Source organism: Drosophila ficusphila, unplaced genomic scaffold (assembly GCF_018152265.1).
Source record: "Drosophila ficusphila isolate 14025-0441.05 unplaced genomic scaffold, ASM1815226v1 contig_414, whole genome shotgun sequence".
NCBI classification, from domain to species: domain Eukaryota; kingdom Metazoa; phylum Arthropoda; class Insecta; order Diptera; family Drosophilidae; genus Drosophila; species Drosophila ficusphila.
In genome coordinates, this window is record NW_025064328.1 from 22,253,078 (window position 1) to 22,271,237 (window position 18,160).

Consider the following 18,160-nt stretch of genomic DNA (forward strand, 5'->3'; position numbering starts at 1 on the left):
GGACCGATTGACTTATAGGAGAGTAGAAAGACCCCACGACAATCCGGCGAGCTAGTTTGAGCATTGCAAGAGGTACACTTCCCGAAATCCTGTCAATCGTCTGTGTCGTCCGCAATCAATAGCTTTAACTATTTCCTCTACAACATCTTCTTTCTTTTAGACACAGGGAAACCACCCACATTACAAAAGGAGGGTTATCTTAATACGATAAACAAGTCAGATGAACCTTTACAAACGTACCATATCGACCACGTTGGTCCGATGGACTTAACAAAAAAGCAGTACAATCATATCCTAGTAGTAGTCGACACTTTTTCTAAGTTTGTGTGGCTTTATCCTACCAAAAGCACTGGCGCCGATGAGGTCGTGGACAGACTACAAAGGCAATCGGAAGTATTCGGTAATCCAAGCCGCTTTATAACAGATCGAGGAACAGCGTTTACAGCGAACGTCTTTGAGGAATATTGCAAGGACAACAATATTCAACATTTGTTATCAACCGGATTGTCATCACGTTACAGACCAAACTTTGTGCAGAAGACCCGAAACCCTGGTACAAACACGTAGGAAGAGTTCAACAGTTTATAAACTCTTCACCACCTAGAAGTACTAAGCTATCTCCGTTTAAAATCTTAACTGGAATGAACATGAAGACTAAGTACGATACTGATTTGGGAAATTTACTGGAAGAAGACTATTTAGGCGAGTTGGAAGAAGCAAAAGAAAATATTCGTCGAGAAGCCAAGGAAAACATCTCAAAGATTCAGGATGAAAATCGTAAGGCATATAACAAGTCTAGGAAACCAGAAACAGACTATAAAATTGGGGATTTAGTCGCTATCAAACGTACGCAGTTTGGAGCCGGATTGAAGTTGAAGAAGAAGTTTTTAGGACCCTATGCCGTTATACGTAAGTTAAGACATGGAAGATACCTCGGGGAAAAGGTTGGAGATGATGAAGGTCCTATCAAGACAAATACAGTTGCAGAATACATGAAACTGTGATCGCCGTCATTCGGGACGAATGACTTGTCAGAATAGACGAATGTAGGATTGCCATCTCTCAGGAACGATTCCAGAAATCTTTATTTAACAGAACATCAGATTTTTAGCATTAGGTTTAACAGAAGGGAATGTCAAGAGAGGGAAATATAAGTAGTTGAAAGAGTGGAGAATGAGCTTGAAAGGAAGAAGGTCGTTTGTTCTCTAAAAAAAATAATTTTGTAAAACAAAGTGGAAAACTGTAGAAGCTGCATATCATATCTACATATCTATACTATCTATACTAATATTATAAAGAGGTAAGATTTGATTGTTTGTTTGTTTGTTTGTTTGCAGCGAATAGGCTCCGGAACTACTGGTCCGATTTAACAAATTCTTTCACCGATAGAAAGCTACATTATGGTGGAGTAAAGTAGGCTATAATTTGTTTTGAAAAAAATTAGGGACCGTAAGAAAATTGCAATATTGTCGCATATAAAGTGAGTTGCTACCTCATCACACTGACAAACACGCTACCATAGCATTTTAACTCAATTTTTGTAGTTTTCATTTATCATTTCCAAGTGAATTAAGTTTTTTCACATATTATGCAACCTTAGTGTTCTCTGCTCAGTTAATTTCATGGACAAACGGGTATTGTGTTCACTGTGAAATTGTGAAAAAAAAGAATTTTTATTCAATTTAAGTTGAACTGTGAAAATTATGTGGATCGTGCATTTGAGGATAAATTCACCACTCTGTCCATAGTCCAAAATGCTTAGAGGACGACGTGCAAACATTGGCCGCAGACATCCAAGCCAGCAACAAGTATATTCACAAAACTTAAGCGAAGAAAGACAAATGAGCTCATGAAGATCATTGACATCATTCAATCGCTTGGCATTCCAATATGACCCCACTGCGAACTACAGTGATAATGAAAATTTAGATTGCAGTGCGTTAAAGTTTAAAAGAGAAACGGCCGGATTGTGCTGCGCAAGTGGAAAAGTCAAACTGGAAAAGTGTTAAATCACCATCTTTCTATACTTCCATATATTTGAAAAATGTTGCAACATTGACTATTATGATGTTAAATTGTGTTGACCAGCGAAGCGGACTCAGGACCTCTAGTATTAAATAAAGTGCTATTATATCAAATGAATCGGAGTCAAGAAGCCTTTCTCTACAATAATAATTAACTATAACATCGACCTAGATAGTACCCACTTTGCATAAAGCAGTTCCAGATCCCCCATTTTAGTTCACGTAGAGGAAAGATCCTTTACATGTATTTAGTTGAAGCATACAGCGGTGGCAGATCAACCCTTTCAAGATAACGAAGACGGGAGTAGACTGGGAGTTGTACCCCGGCTAGAGAGCATTCTTACAATATAGATAACCGAATGTTATTGAAATACATTCGAAAATCAGTCTTGTCTATGTTTATACAAATCTAAAACTTTAGATTTCCGAGACTTAAAGAAAGGGAAATAGAAAAATATGTGAGATATTTAACTGTCATTAAAATATTAAAAGTTAATTAAATTTTGTTTCTGAACTTAAAATTTAGAAAAGCGAATTTATCAAATATTTATATTTTATGGAAAATGCTTAATCAAATTATTAAATGATGAGTGGCAAGATGAAATTCAACATGTTATTTGTAAATATTAAAACTACTTATCTGTTTATGGGAAAGACCAAGAATATGCCACCCTTGTAAGAAACCAAACGCACGAATAGGTTTAGGTAATTAAAGTGTATATTTTTGAGCTGCAATAATGTATGCGAGATAAGTAATTGCTTGAGTGAGGTGGGATAAGCCGAAAGCGCGGCTTCTTTATACCGTCGCTTTGACGATTACACAGCCACACAAAAAAAAAAAAATTTTCGGGCCCGGAGGTCAGACCATGTTTTCTATATGTTTTCGGGGTCGCTGAATCCGAATCCGAGGTCCAAAAAACGCCAGCACGTCAGGGTTCTGACATAACCTCAAAAAACCTCACACAAAATTATATTCGAGTCCGTGGGCCAGACCATGTTTATTATATGTTTTCATGGTCGCTGAATCCGAATCTGAGGTCTAAAAAACTCCAGAATGTCAGGGTTACGACATAACATCAAAAAAACCTGGAGTTTTTTAGACAACGGATTCGGATTCAGCGACCCCAAAAACATATGGTAAACATGGTCTGAGCCCAGAACTCGGAAAATAAAAATTTTATCAAGTTTTTGAGGTTATGTCGTAACCCTGACATTCTGGAGTTTTTTAAACCTCGGATTCGGATTCAGGGACCCTGAAAACATATAATAAACATGGTCTGGCCCACGGACTCGAATAGAATTTTGTATGAGGTTTTTTGAGGTTATGTCAGAACCCTGACGTGCTGGCGTTTTTTGGACCTCGGATTCGGATTCAGCGACCCTGAAAACATATAGAAAACATGGTCTGACCTCCGGGCCCGAAAATTTTTTTTTTTTGTGTGGCTGTGTTATAGATAATGGCATAGATAAACAAAGAGAGGCTTGAAGAGCGGCTCCTAACTCCGTACACCTATGTGCACAAAATTAGGTGCTGGCGGTCTACTCCGAGCACTATCCTTTAAACCAATTAGCCTAAAAATTGTAAATAAACAAAAAGATAACAGATATATTACTCACTGCTTAGTACAGGACGACTTTAAAATTTATCACAAAATATTATTCAAAAAGTTTATTTATAAATTTATCTCTGCTTATACACTGTATAAGTGCTAAAAATATTGTAAATAGATGAAAAATCTCGTCCATGGTACAGTTATACAAGGTAGTCTTGTCGGCTGCAGAATTGTTCCGGATTTTTCCCCCTATGGCTCAGTGAGCTCGGGTTTTCGAAGTGAGAGGTTGTACGCGGACGATTTTTTCTCAAAACGTTAACCCTTGTGTGCTTATAAAACATTTGTTGAGCTAATAAGCTTTTTTATTAGCTGTTGAAGTAATTATGCACGAAGAAAATTTTGTTTTCGAATTCTGTAGCAGCGATTTTATATAGACGAAAATGAGTTATAAATGTTCCGCGAGATCGAAAAGAAGTAATACAATTGAATTGAATCAAGACGCAGAACAACCGATTGCTGACCCAAAGTATAAACCAACAAGCAACGAGAGAGAGCGAATAGAAAGATAAAGAGAGAGAGAGCGATGGTAATTATGCAGATAAGCTAAGAGCTAGCATTAAGGGAATCTGAATATCTGCTGCGGCTGGATGACCCGACATACTCCCCCCGTTGGAAGCCTGGCTTTCAACAGCATCCTTAAGGGGCGGCAGACACAGCTTATTAACTGCTCGTTTTGTCACTCCAGATGTTGTCTTGAGGACGGCAACTCGAGCAACTCCATCTCGAAGCTCAACGACTCTCGCTAGGGGCCACTTCATCGGAGGCAAGTTCTCATCCTTGACCAGCACCACGTCACCGACAACCAGGCCAGGCTTCGGGGTACGCCATTTGGAGCGCTGCTGCAGTAGCGACCGGTAATCTTCCTTCTGGACCCGATCCAGCGGACTTGCTGCAAATAGGCCACACGTTGCCATCCATCCAATCGTTCCGTCTTCCTCCCCCCAATAAGACAACACTGGGATCGAACTATGCAGAATAGGGCGCGAGGTCCAGTGTACAGATTACGCTCATGAAAGTGAGTGGCGGCAGTGACAGGATGGCTTCGTGACAATATGATTGGATGACGGCCATTGAGGCAGTGGTCTGCTTTACAGACGTCAAAAAATCGATTTATTTGTTTTGTCTTAAATCTATTCCAAAACTATCCAAGAATATGTGTTCAAAATTTTAGAGGTCAATTCGACATATTTTCGAAGCTAGATCAGTTTTAGTGGCCGAGCGTCGGGCAGGTTCGTATGCTCGGGCAGACTTTACAGCACGTTTTCTCGAGTTTTTATTTTCACAAGTCTTGAAAAACGGTGCCGGCCATAGTAAAAAAAATATATGTCCGATCGAAAAAAACCAAAGTGATCTAGCTTCAGTATTGAATTATCTTCTATTTGAACTAAAAAAAATGGATAAAAGTACTATTTAAATTACTTGTTTTGCAATTTAAAGTGAACTTTTTTTTTCCAAAAAAGTGAATTTTTTTTCAAACTTAGAAAAAATTTGGAATTTCGTCATTTCTTCGGAATTTTTTTAGTTCATATAGAAAAGGAACTTATAAAAAGTAAAAAAAATTTGGTTCCACTGTTTCAGATGCATAGCACGAACTCTATCAGCGGCACCGATTAACAAGTGCACACTCTAGGCGCCCCAGAAAAATCGTTACAACTTCCGCTAATATCAATTATTTGCAATAATAAAAATTGTTTTTTAAAGTTTAAATATAATATTATATCCTCTCAAAATTTCGTTTACCGCAATCATTTCCTTCCCTTTCAAAAAAATTGTTGAAAAAACGCTCTTTTTCGGCTCCTAAAGCAGACCACTGCCTTGAAGTCCAGCGACGAGTTTCTTAGTCGGCCATCCACTCTAAGAAGCCCAAACTGATCCATAAAGGGAAATGGGGATCCAAACGAACTAGATGGGGCTACTACTCCTTTAGACTGCAAGGATTTTATGGTGCTTTGGATATCTGACGCATTAAGATCCGGCTGACGAATGCGATTGATAAACTTATAGACGTATCCGAAAATCCTTTGAAGCGCAGCGAAGGAATTTGCCAATTTGGAACAGGCTACAATGTCTGCATGTGGTGATTTTATTAGCAGAACCTTCCGACGATCATCAAGGCGATCCAAGCTATTCTTCTTACTAACGAGAGGTACAGCAAGGGGCGAGATTAATGAAGAGCCATTGGAGACGCCATATCCTCCGGAAACAACCCATCCCAGTCGAGTCTTTTGAATAAGCGGTAATCCAGGTGCGAGCTTAATTTGTCCAACGCACAACAGCTCGTAAAACAAACTGGCTCCAATCAAAAGATCCACACGCTGAGGAATATAAAATGAAGGGTCAGCTAATTTAATGTTTTGCGATATTTTCCAGCTGCCGATGTCCACATTGAAACTAGGCTGTAGCTCAGTTATATTGGGGGCAATAACTGCGGTTAGGTTCACCGTGTAATCAGACGTTCGGGACTGGATCGTAATATTAACTGAGTGACCATTTGTAACAAAGCTCGAATCACCGATTCCAGTAACAGATGCCGAGGACTTTATCTTCTTTGTTTGAAGCTGATCTGCAAAGCGGGATGTTATTAGATTCAGTTGAGATCCCGAATCAAGAAGGACTCGACATGGAACGAAAAATCCAGACCGATTTTTTACGAGAACGGTGGCAGTGGCTAGGAGCACATTTTCAGTACTGAAATCCTGAGCAATAAGAGCAGTGGATGTGGAAGGCACGGCAGATGGTTCTACGACAGCATTGAGTGAGACAGCGGCAAGAGCTTCTGGAAGCTGTGATCCTGCCTGTGAAGAAGCTGAGGCTAAATTTCCCAAGTGAAGGAGAGTGTGGTGTTTAGCTCCGCATGCATGACAATTGCTGGAGTTGCACTGCCTCAATTGATGCCCTATCTTAAGGCAGTTTATGCAAAGAGAGAGCCTCTTTACTTCTCGAAGCCGATTAGCAGGGGGCAGGGCATTAAAATCTTGGCAGGAATGAATGGAGTGACCAGAAGCATTACAGAACGAACAAATCCAAGGGTTAATATTTGTGGCAACAAAAGCGGATCTACGAGGATTAGACGTTCCGTTGTTTCCCACCTGATTGCCAGACGCATAGCTTGCCATGGCGAAATCCATAGTCTCCAACGTTCTGCATCGCTGCTCCAAAAATGATGCCATGGATTCCCACGTCGGAATTAGATTAATGAATACTGGATCCTCTAATCGCACCTCCCATTTGGCCTGGCTCGCAGGATCTAGCTTTTGAAGCAGTATTTGGACGATAATGCAACCTGCGATTTGTTCCGTCGTGCCCAATCCCTTTAGAGCACGAATATGAGCGTTAAACTTATCGGACAGCTCACGAAGCATCGATACCACTCTGCACTGCCTTAAGCCCCAGGATCTCAGTAATGTGTGCCTGAAAAACTAAACGACGATTATCAAATCTTTTTTGCAATAAGTCCAATGCCACAGAAAAATTGCCATCCGAAATTTCCAGCGAGCGGATGGTTTCCAACGCAGAATCCCTCAGGCATGAACGTAGATGCTGCAGCTTTTTTATGTTGGTCAGGTCAGGATGACTATCTATGATCGTTGTAAACATAGAATAGAAATCTGCCCAATTCGCATAACCTCTAGCGAATTTCGGAAGTTCAAGAGCGGGAAGTGGAATTGCTCGGCGCAGAGCTTGTCGCTGTTGATGGCCGAAATAACCGGACGTATTACCATCAAACACAAGCGTGGAATAACATGGAGCTTCACCAGACACCTAGAAGACTTGGACTACGCAGACGACATTTGCCTAATCTCTCACAAACTAAGCGATACTCAATCCAAAGTTGATGACCTCGTGAACCTAGCCAGCCGTGTGGGTCTACAAATAAACACGGCGAAGACAAAAGCGATGCGCCTCAATCACGCCAGCCAAGGAAATATCATCATAGATGGAAACCCAATCGAATACGTCGAGAGTTTCCCATACCTTGGCACCGTAATTTCCAGCAACGGTGGCGTGACAGAAGATGTGACGAGCAGGCTAGCCAAAGCCAGGTCTGCCTTCGGGAGACTCTACCGCATATGGAGAAGCCGCCAAATAAGAAGAAAAACAAAGATACGGATCTTCAACTGCGTAAAATCCGTCCTACTATACGGAAGCGAGACGTGGCTCACAACAAAGACAATAATCCAACAATTGCAGGCTTTCACCAACAAGTGTCTCAGAATAATATGCGGGATTTTCTGGCCAAACAGAATCTCCAACATAGACCTCTGGAATATGACGGGTGAAACAGCAATAAGACTCCAAATCAGGAAGAAAAAATGGAGATGGATAGGCCACGCACTGCGAAAGGACCAGGATAGCATAGTCAGAATGGCGCTAGAGTGGAACCCACAGGGAAGCAGGCGTGTAGGCAGACCTAAAGCAACATGGAGACGAACCGCCCTTCAAGAGTTGTCCCAATACAACATCACATGGGACACAGCGAAACAGACAGCCCGAAATAGAGTAAGATGGAGGAATCTAGTCGAGGCCCTATGCTCCCAGGAGGAGTTATAAAGGAAAAAAAAAAAATATTACCATCAGCAAAGGTTGACTGCTGAAGCAATTGCGAGGAGCGCTTTGTGATCTCCGATCGAACCGTCGACTTAAGAATTACGACGACGTCATCAAATTTCTCGTCCAAATCGTTTTCAATTTCGTCGAAATCCAACTCCTCAAGCTCCCTTTTTAAATGATCCTTGAAGTTCCTCAATAAGCTCCGACCTCACTTGAAGGCCAGAATCGTCAAACGAATTCAACGCCGAAGTTGAAAGAGATTCCATTAAACGCTCCACTCTATTAAATAGTGAATTTGCCTTGCGCTTCAGAAATGTCACCCTGTTTGAGCTGCTATTGCCGGTACCGATTACCGAATTTTCTGAAGACATGTTAAGCAGCAACAACAACAAAATAAATGCAGCAGATTCGGCGGGCGAAATTCGGCTTCAGCAGGAAGATAAGCGTAACGGGGAACAGCGAAAAATCGGTCCGCTTCTGGTCTATATACCGCCTTATGTAAAAGCTTGTGTAACCAGAGTGCTATTATTTGCATAAATCAATTAATTTTATTGTTTTGCAACAAACATAAAGTGAGATATGCAGCAGACTCAGCGGGCAAAATTCGGCTTCAGCGGGAAGATGGGCGCAAAGGAGAATGCGAAAAATTGGTCCGCTGCTGGTCTATATACCGCCTTATGTACAAGTCTGTGTAACCAAGAGTGTTATTACACTGGTCAACAAAAAAAATAAAATCGTTTGTTTCCTTTAATTTTTTTTGTGTTTCTATCTCAAAATAACGTGTATTTTTAAAATATGTTAACAGTTTTTCTCTAACAGCTTTTGTTTTTGAGTTACAGCTAACTACCCTCCATTACTTTTGATAAGTCGTGGGGCGGGCAAGTTTTCAGGATTAAGTACAGAAAAATTAAAAGCTGGTATTTTTGATGGGCCACAGATTAGGCAACTCGTGAAAAATCCTAATTTTGTGAAATCAATGACTGAAGTCGAATCCAAAGCTTTGAAGTCATTCGTTTTGGTTATGAGTAATTTCCTAGGCAAAAGAAAACTCACAACCACGTCGAGCTTGTTGAGTCCATGCTATCGAACTTGCAAGAGTTGGGGTGCAACATGAGCATAATAATCCACTTCCTGCACTCACATTTAGACCGATTTCCACAAAATCTAGGTGATTTTAGTGAGGAGCAGGGTGAAAGATTCCATCAGGATCTTCGAACAATGGAAGAGCGGTATCAGGGGCGGTGGGACTCACATATGATGGCAGACTACTGCTGGAGTTTGCAACGTGATCTACCTAAAGTCGTCCATTCAAGAAAATCGTATAAAAGATCATTTGATAATGTTCAATAGACATTTTGTTAACATCATTTATTCATTTTCTGTACTTTTTTATCAAAATAATAGAACTCTATATTTAAAAAACTGGAGCTGTTAGCAATCTTCCAGTATTTTTTTCATACTCAGGGCCATAGAAATACCCAATAACAGATAAAAAAATAAAGGAAACAAGACTTGTGTTGACCAGTGTTATTTTCAGAAATCAATTTATAAACATTTGTGGTGTTTATGGCAGGTAAACGCACAATGTAGCTGTAACACAGATAAAGCAAAATATTTTGCCTGGTAAAATAATTAATTTTTGTGACTTGCACTGAGTCCCTTTTATGCACAAATCACGTCGGGGTCACCAAATGTTGAGCTAATAAGCTTTTTTATTAGCTGTTGAAGTAATTATGCACGAAGAAAATTTTGTTTTCGAATTTTGTAGCAGCGATTTTATTTCGACGAAAATGAGTTATAAATGTTCCGCGAGATCGAAAAGAAGTAATACAATTGAATTGAATCAAGACGCAGATCAACCGATTGCTGACCCAAAGTATAAACCAACAAGCAACGAGAGAGAGCGAATAGAAAGATAAAGAGAGAGAGAGAGAGCGATGGTAATTATGCAGATAAGCTGAGAGCTAGCATTAAGAGAATCTGAATATCTGCTGCGGCTGGATGACGCGACAACATTCTTATTACATTTATTCCAGCAAGCACATACAAGGCGTAACATGTCATATTGCACAAAAATATTTTGAAAGGGGAACAATATGGGAGCGAGTCCTGAAGGACAGCTTTGGGTAAAAAACAAAAATTACGGAACAATTAATACTCACTGTCATATAACAGTCCTTTTTAAACCCCATGCACAGCAAAAGGGTAAAACGACATCATCTTCTTATGTTTCTTTCGCACTTATAAGAAAACATACTCTCACTGGCACTCATTGTAGTGCGCAATAGGGGGAAGACGCAGCCGACGATTCTCTCGATCTTTCTCATTTGTCTGCTCGCTATTCTCACTCCATCGCTAGTTGCTTCATGCTACGTTCGCCCTGTCTTGCTGTGTCTCAATCGGTCTCGATCGCTCTCTTTTTCTTTTTCGACACTTCGTTGCCTACTTGCGTGACGTTACCGTTACATTTTTAAAAGAGCCTAAAGAAGTTTTACATCAAAAAACAAGAGAGAACGCTATAGTCATGTGACCGACTACCAAATACCCTTACATAGAAGGCGTAACATGTCATATTGCACAAAAATATTTTGAAAGGGGAACAATATGGGAGCGAGTCCTGAAGGGCAGCTTTGGGTAAAAACCAAAAATTACGGAACATTTAATTCTCATTGTCATTTAACAGTCCTTCTTAAACCCCATGCACAGCATATGGGTTAAAGAACATACGCATAATAGTGGGCAAAAAAGTGGGCGCGGCACAAACTTGCGCTACATACAAATATCAAGTATCTACATTTTTCCCGAGAACTCGACGCCTATACAGACGGACCGACATTTTGATTCAGAATATTTACCTTATGGAGTCGCAAGAGCCTTCTTCCACCTGTTGCAAACTTTTCAACAGTTATAGCCCCGGAAATAAAAACAGCGTTGCTATAATTGTTTTGTAACTTAGCTTATACAGATTTTTCTCTTTCCAAATTCCGTTATGTCGTTTTTATAGAAAATTCGATAAAACTTTAGAATTACCATTACCATCGCTGACTTTGTGAGGAAAAACTAACAATAAGAAGCAATAGAATAACAAAAACTATGAAATTGCGTTAGTTTGTTTTTCTGATGAGTTGCTTTATACAGTTGAGTTATTACTGTTTATATTGTTTTTGTACACCCCTGCAGAAGGTTTTATAATTTCAGTCAGAAGTTTGCAACGCAGTGAAGGAGACACCTTAGACCCCATAAAGTATAAGTTAACACTTCTGAGGGGTAACAACAGTCGGTAGAAATCTTGGGTGATTCTTGGATCACCCAAGTCTTTCTAGATGCCGACTCAGCATACCCGCCTTTGGGGGCCGTGCCTGGATCCCATTGGTTCCCGGTATGGTGAGTTATGCTCATTTTGCGATCGTTAGCATTTCCCACTGTCATGCGGTCGGCCTGCCGACTAAGCACCCTACTGTTTTATAATCATTTGAATAAAGAGCACTTAGATCCGTAAACTTTACTCCGGCTATCGACACCTTATTATTTCCATTCGCCCACTGAGCTTAGGGCCAGGGGTATAGGTATATAAACTTTATTTTACACTTCATCAACCACCCTACCGGTGGCACACCATCAGCGGCCACCTGGGACCAGCAGCCCGGCCGCCAATTCTAACCTATCTTGAACCGCTACTACTCATCAAGCACCCTACCGGTGCCACCTCATCATCGGCCGGATCTGGAGCAGCCTTACCACCGAGCAACCGACTACAAGATAACTTATATATATTCTCGATCAGCATCACGATCTAAATCGAAATACGTCCGTACGTCTGTCCGTCTGACCGTTTCTATGTAAACTAGTCTCTCAGTTTTAAAGCTATCTTGCTGAATATTTATGAAAAGTTGTGTAGTTATTCCACGCAGTATACAAGTCAGGCCGGATCGGACGACGATATCAGATAGCGAAATATCGAAATATATCGGATAATAAAATAAAAAATTATCACGCCGTTGTTTTTAATCATACCGACTTGATTTCTTCCAGATAGTGTTTTTCAACTACTATCAAATTTCTCATAGAGCTGCCATAGGAAAGATCGAAAAATATAAGTTAACGCGGTCTCCCAGCAAAACGGAAGTTCCCAAGCTGATCATGCATAACCGTCGTGACAATAATGCAAGGCCAGCGACACCTGCGGACATTGCACGACGATGTTGCCAAAATCCCAAGCTTCGGTCATGCACTACGATGCAACGGCGGCTACCCAACACCATGTATGGGCAGCCGGGTCAGCACTTTCAGGGCATAGAGCTAGCTTTCTTTAGAAGAATTTATGTACTTAGCATTTACTTTGGAAATAAATCGTGATGGTCATCACCTCGCAAGCCCAAAGTCTTCTAACTCGAGTAATCCCCGCGTCTTAAAATAAATCCTTAAAAGGACATTTTATTAATTGGCACACAACGCGTCGTAAGACCCTCGACCTTTGTACAAAAAAATACGCGATCGTAAGACCCGCGATTCGACGTTATTTAAACATTAAACATTAAAAAAAAAAAATATTTAAAACGCGTTAGATTCGTTTTATAAAAACATCACAGCAACCTAAACCCAAAAATAAAAAAAGGTAAAAAAAATTTTTTAAGTTAAACCGTTTTATGTAAAACATGTACTAAATGTACTAAAAGCCTAAAAATAATATAAAATATATACAGACGTGGGAATTATAAACATATGCTTAGACTAGACTAAAAGTAAAACCGTGGGGCAAACAAACATTTTAATCAACGATTGTACACAATTGACTTGCCCCACGGTTTTATTTTAGTCTAGTCTAAGCATATGTTTATAATTCCCACGTCTGTATATATTTTATATTGTTTTTAGGCTTTTAGTACATTTAGTACATGTTTTACATAAAACGGTTTAACTTAAAATTTTTTTTTCCTTTTTTTTTATTTTTGGGTTTATAAAACGAATCTAACGCGTTTTAAATATTTTTTTTTTAATGTTTGAGGTCTGTTCGTTAAGCGCTGACATACATGCTAGAAAGAGAGGACTAACAATGTATAAGAATTGAGTAGAAATTAGAAATTTGGAAAGAAGACTCTTGGGAAGTCACTGACTTGGGAGTTCAGAAAGCGCCTGGCAAACGAACAGAACTTGCTGCTGAGGATTCTAGTTAAAGAAATGGAAAAGACAAACGACCCTCCGACATATACATGTTGTGTTAATAGCCTTCTCGAATGCCTGCAGATTATAAGCTCTGCTCTGTGTTTTTGATGCTTTTTGTTCCCGTCGTTTCTGTAATCGACCATTTCTATCAACTTCACTTTCTTTAGCTCGTTTTGCTTTAATATTTTCTTTCGCTTTTTGAAACCTTCGTTTACGCTGTGTTGCAGTTTCTTTCATAATTATTATTATTATTTAGCTTACCCCGTTTGTTTTCAGATTGATCTGAATTAATCTGATGTGTTTGACAGTGACAATGATAGCCATGTTGATGGGATTGATAAAACCTAAGTTATCCGCCATTTTGCAGAGGCCGCCATCTTGAATTTTAATTTTATTTAGTAGGGGAGATGTGGGGGTTGTGGGCATAGTTTTGTTTTTGGCTTATAATTACCGAACTAGTGCATATTATTTGGACATATGGATATCTGTGTAAAGCTAGAGATCTAAGCTAACTAAATATTAAGAAACATTCTTGATTTTGTCATGCGAAAAAATTTCATATGGACTTTTGTAAAATCGTAATTTTCAGCTAAAATTTTTTTTGGGGGGTTGTGGGCACCCTGGGTAAAAATGATACAAATGGTATAATATGGAAAAAAAAAACAGCAACCAATATCAACAAACTGACAATTTATTTATTTCAAAGACTACATAGGCGTTATTCATCGTCGGAAACACAATTTTGACATGTATAATGACTGCCCCGCATGTCCACATATTTCGGATGAAAGGCTCGATCGCAGATGTCACAATTGAGTGATAATCCCTCTCAGTGGGAGAGGATCCTTTTCCAAGGGCCTAAGATTTCTACAAGAATGTTCTAGAGGGTTCCAAACAAATTTTGAAAACAATTTTACAAGAAATTGTAGGTAATAAAAAAATTTGCCAAAAAAAAACGGGTGCCCACAACCCCCCCAATTTTGGTGCCCACAACCAACTTTCGCAGACATTTTAAGAAGTAATTAAAAAATGTGTTTGCATAAATTTTTTGGTTCAAATCGATATTGTTCCATTTAGTATAATGCTTTGACTAAATAAAAATGCATTACACTTGCCTTTTTAATCGATTCACTTTAATTGATACACTATTGAAAATCTTTGAATAAAGTTTCACCACCTTTTCCAAGCACAAAAAAAACCAATTCGTTCATTTCAAAAAGCGAACGCGTTCATTTACTTTGATATTTGGCATAAATCATACATAGGGTAATTGCTTGCGAATGACATTACCAACAAAAGTCAATCTTCATTTTGTGAAAATATACGTAGGGGTGCCCACAACCGACCCATGCCCACAACCCACACTTCTCCCCTACATTTATCTTGAACATTGTATGTTTTCCATAAAACGGTTTAACTTAAAAAGTTTTTTTACCTATTTTTTCTTATATAATCTTTATATAGTTTACTACCAGTTTTTCGAGTGTGGCAGCCTTGTTACTGTACGTTTACACTAAGTCACATGTTTCTGGTTAAAGCGAGACAAATTAATTTTTTGATCAAGGCTATGACGCCATAACCATAATCATAATCAAAAGAAATAGCAAAGAAATCATTAACATAAAAAATTTTATAAACATTTAAATGCAATTTTGAAATAAATTAATAACCTAGTGTTTGGAATCAACGCAGAATTAGCTGTTTTTGTAAATGCGCCATATATAATATTAGGGGCACTGTCTATCTTCAAATTAAGGAAATTAAAAAAATTAATCCTCATTAAAGTATTTAACCTTTAAAAAATATTTTGATGCAAAAATTTTTTATTTTATTTTACAAATACATAGTAATATTGACAAAAATTTTGGCCATAGGTGATCTGCTTAAAAGAAACTTAAGCTAAGGAGATGCAGACTTACCGTTTTGTAAAAGCCAATTGATCCAGCCAATCATAAGCGTTTTGTTTGCGCTTAATGTCTTGAACGAAGAATTACAGTCTTTTTAACTTCCGTAAGAAGAAACATTGATTTTTTATTAGAGCATAGAAATCGGTTCTTTGATAACTTTTTAAAGTCAATCTAAGACATTTTATTGATGATAGGTATTTGATTGATGTCAGCCTGCGTATGTCCACAAATAAGTTTTAACCAAAAAAGTATCATAATATCCTGATTCTTAGGTCCTTCAGCCTCTATCATCTGCTTGCCATTAAAAATATTATCAGGGGAAAACTTATGGCATTATTCCAAACTTTAAATGATTGACATAAATAACTGTCAAGAGCTTTAAAATCTTTGCTTGAATTCATGGAGGATTGGAAACTAGAAAAAAAAATTTGCATGTGTTATAATGTATAAAATTGAAATAAAGTCTTAATGTTCAATAACAAATTTTGTATAAATATGAATGACATTCAATAATTGGATTTTATTTTTTGTAGGGCTATTATTTGCATTAAATATCTAACATAGGGAGAACAGGAAACTAGTGAAGAGATTAAAGAAATCTTTATATGAGAGTAATGGCGTTCAAACATTGTTTAAAGATCCTTAAAGAGCGCATAGCTTCTCTTAGCAAATCATTCGATCCACTCCGCTAAAGCCTGTTGTAATAAATAAGCACTGCACAACTCCAAAATAAAACTCTCAGACAAATCAGAGTTTCCTTGAATTTATTTAGAAATGATTATACATAAGTCAGTAGGTCAGCTTCTTCGGTTAATGCTTACCGAGTACGAACTCTACAATTGGTCAACATTGGCTTGCAATGGTCCATTTTCTGTCCAACTGTGAATGTGTCTCAAGCATATCACTTTGCGCGAAAACTTTAATTTAGTTAATGACTAGGTTAGGTCAGGTAAATGATGTCATGAATTTATTTTATACTATTGAGGTTTCTTATTTATCCCGGGCTCTTTATTAGCACCCACCCTGCCTGGCTCTAAGAAGTTCCAGTTTGAGATTTCCTATGCCCCAAAGTTTATACTCCTTACTTGGAAGGAATAATATGGTGCAGCCAAGGCTGGCCAGATTGTCAGCAATGTAGTTGCAGCCGCGCATCCATTTTCATACCCTTACAGAGCAAAGGGTATTAATATTTCAGTCAGAAGTTTGCAACGCAATGAAGAAGACACCTCACCCCAAAAGTATATATGTGTCGCAGATTATTTTGAATATTAAAATTATAATTATTATTTGTTGGTACATCATTGTTTTGTTTCTTACTGTTTCTCCATTCTTTCGTGCGAGGCAGATATATAGTTCTGTCAACGTAGTTTGGCCGTGGGCATGAGTGATACAGATAGTGTATGTCATAATTCACCACACTGTGCGTGTGTATTAGAAAATGAAGAGGAATTGAAAAGACGCCGACAGGAGTTGTGAAATCAGTCTGGATAAAGAATTTGAACATGCCACGTGCCAAAAAACGTTTCGCCGAAAGTCCAGCTGAAGATTCTGATGGAAATGAATCTTCGTCATCAGAAGTGGGATCACCTCCGCCTCCAGCTAATGATGCACATCTTTTGTCAATTTTGGAGTTGCAAAATCGTAATTTCGCTGAACTAATAAAACAAGTGCAGTGCTCTCAAAATGAGCCAAAAGATGCCAAAAACCTTGTACTGCCAAAGTTTAACCCCGATCGTGTGGGATCAGACGCTCTGTCCTGGTGTTCAACAGTCGACTACATCTTGTCTGAAAACCAACTAGTGGGCAGCGCTCTTGTAATGGCCCTCAGCAGATCACTGGAAGGCACCGCATCTCACTGGCTCTCGCAGACATGTTTTCCCGGTATTACATGGACGCAGTTCCGAGAATTATTTTTGCAATATTTTTCTGGAACGGAGACTTTGGCCGCAACCGTTATGAATTTGCTAAATGCACGCCCAAACGAAGGAGAGTGTTTGTCGCTGTATGGGAGCAGAATGGTCACTTCGCTTATGGCCCGCTGGAGGTCACTCAGCGTCGAGCAGATTGCAGTATCCGTTACGTTGGCACATGCAGCTGGGATAGACAAACGATTGCGCCGTTTGGTTTTTACGACGGACATCAAAACCCGAAACGAGTTGCATCAGGAGCTCAAAGCCTTTTCGTTTGACGCCAGACAGAGCCAGCATTTGAGTGACAACTTCTCAGCACCACAAGGAAAAAGAGCCAGGGCTATGTCTCACATCACGTGTCATAACTGTGGTAAACCCGGCCACAAGAAGGCGGAATGTCGCTTTAACAAAGAGACAATTCAGCGTCAGCAGCTCCGTAATCAACAATCTGGATATATTGGAGCAAAAGATCGATCGTCCGTGATCTGTTACAAATGTGGAAAAGCTGGACATGTATCTACTGTGTGCCCGGATCGTCAGGAGCGTCCGCCAATCAAGAGTAATACCATCAAAGACGTGAACATCTGCACCGTACTTGAGCCCTTAGGAACGTTGCTGCAGTTTGGTGAGTCGTTCCAATTTTACTTCGACTCTGGAGCCGAGTGCTCACTTATCAAAGAGACTGCATCACTGAGATTATCCGGCACTAGAATAAACAACGTAGTGAGATTGAGGGGTATAGGTGGCAACTCTGTTAGCAGCACTTTACAGATATTGGCAAATGTTTTAATTTGTGAGCGTTCTTTTGAAATCTTATTTCACGCAGTTTTAGATAATTGTATCAAATACGACGCTCTGATTGGTCGGGAAATTTTGAGTCAGGGCATCGGCGTAACAATTACATCAAGCGCGCTTACTATGTTTAACACAAGGTCTGTATTACCTGTCGTAGTTTCCGAATTCACTCCTGACCTGGCTGATATTGATACCGG

General features: G+C 39.2%; 1 protein-coding gene across 4 annotated transcripts in view; it reads right to left on the bottom strand.

The window, feature by feature from the left end:
* Nucleotides 1–18,160, bottom strand: part of LOC108101621 (inactive dipeptidyl peptidase 10) — a 319,002-nt gene that overhangs the window by 227,375 nt on the left and 73,467 nt on the right. For 3 of the 4 annotated variants that reach the window (XM_043208356.1, XM_043208358.1, XM_043208359.1), the window contains exon 2: nucleotides 15,271–15,672. The exons of the other annotated variant lie outside the window; for it this stretch is intronic. The gene's annotated coding sequence lies outside the window, so the exon portion shown is untranslated. The remainder of the gene's footprint in view (nucleotides 1–15,270; nucleotides 15,673–18,160) is intronic. 4 annotated transcript variants of the gene reach the window in all.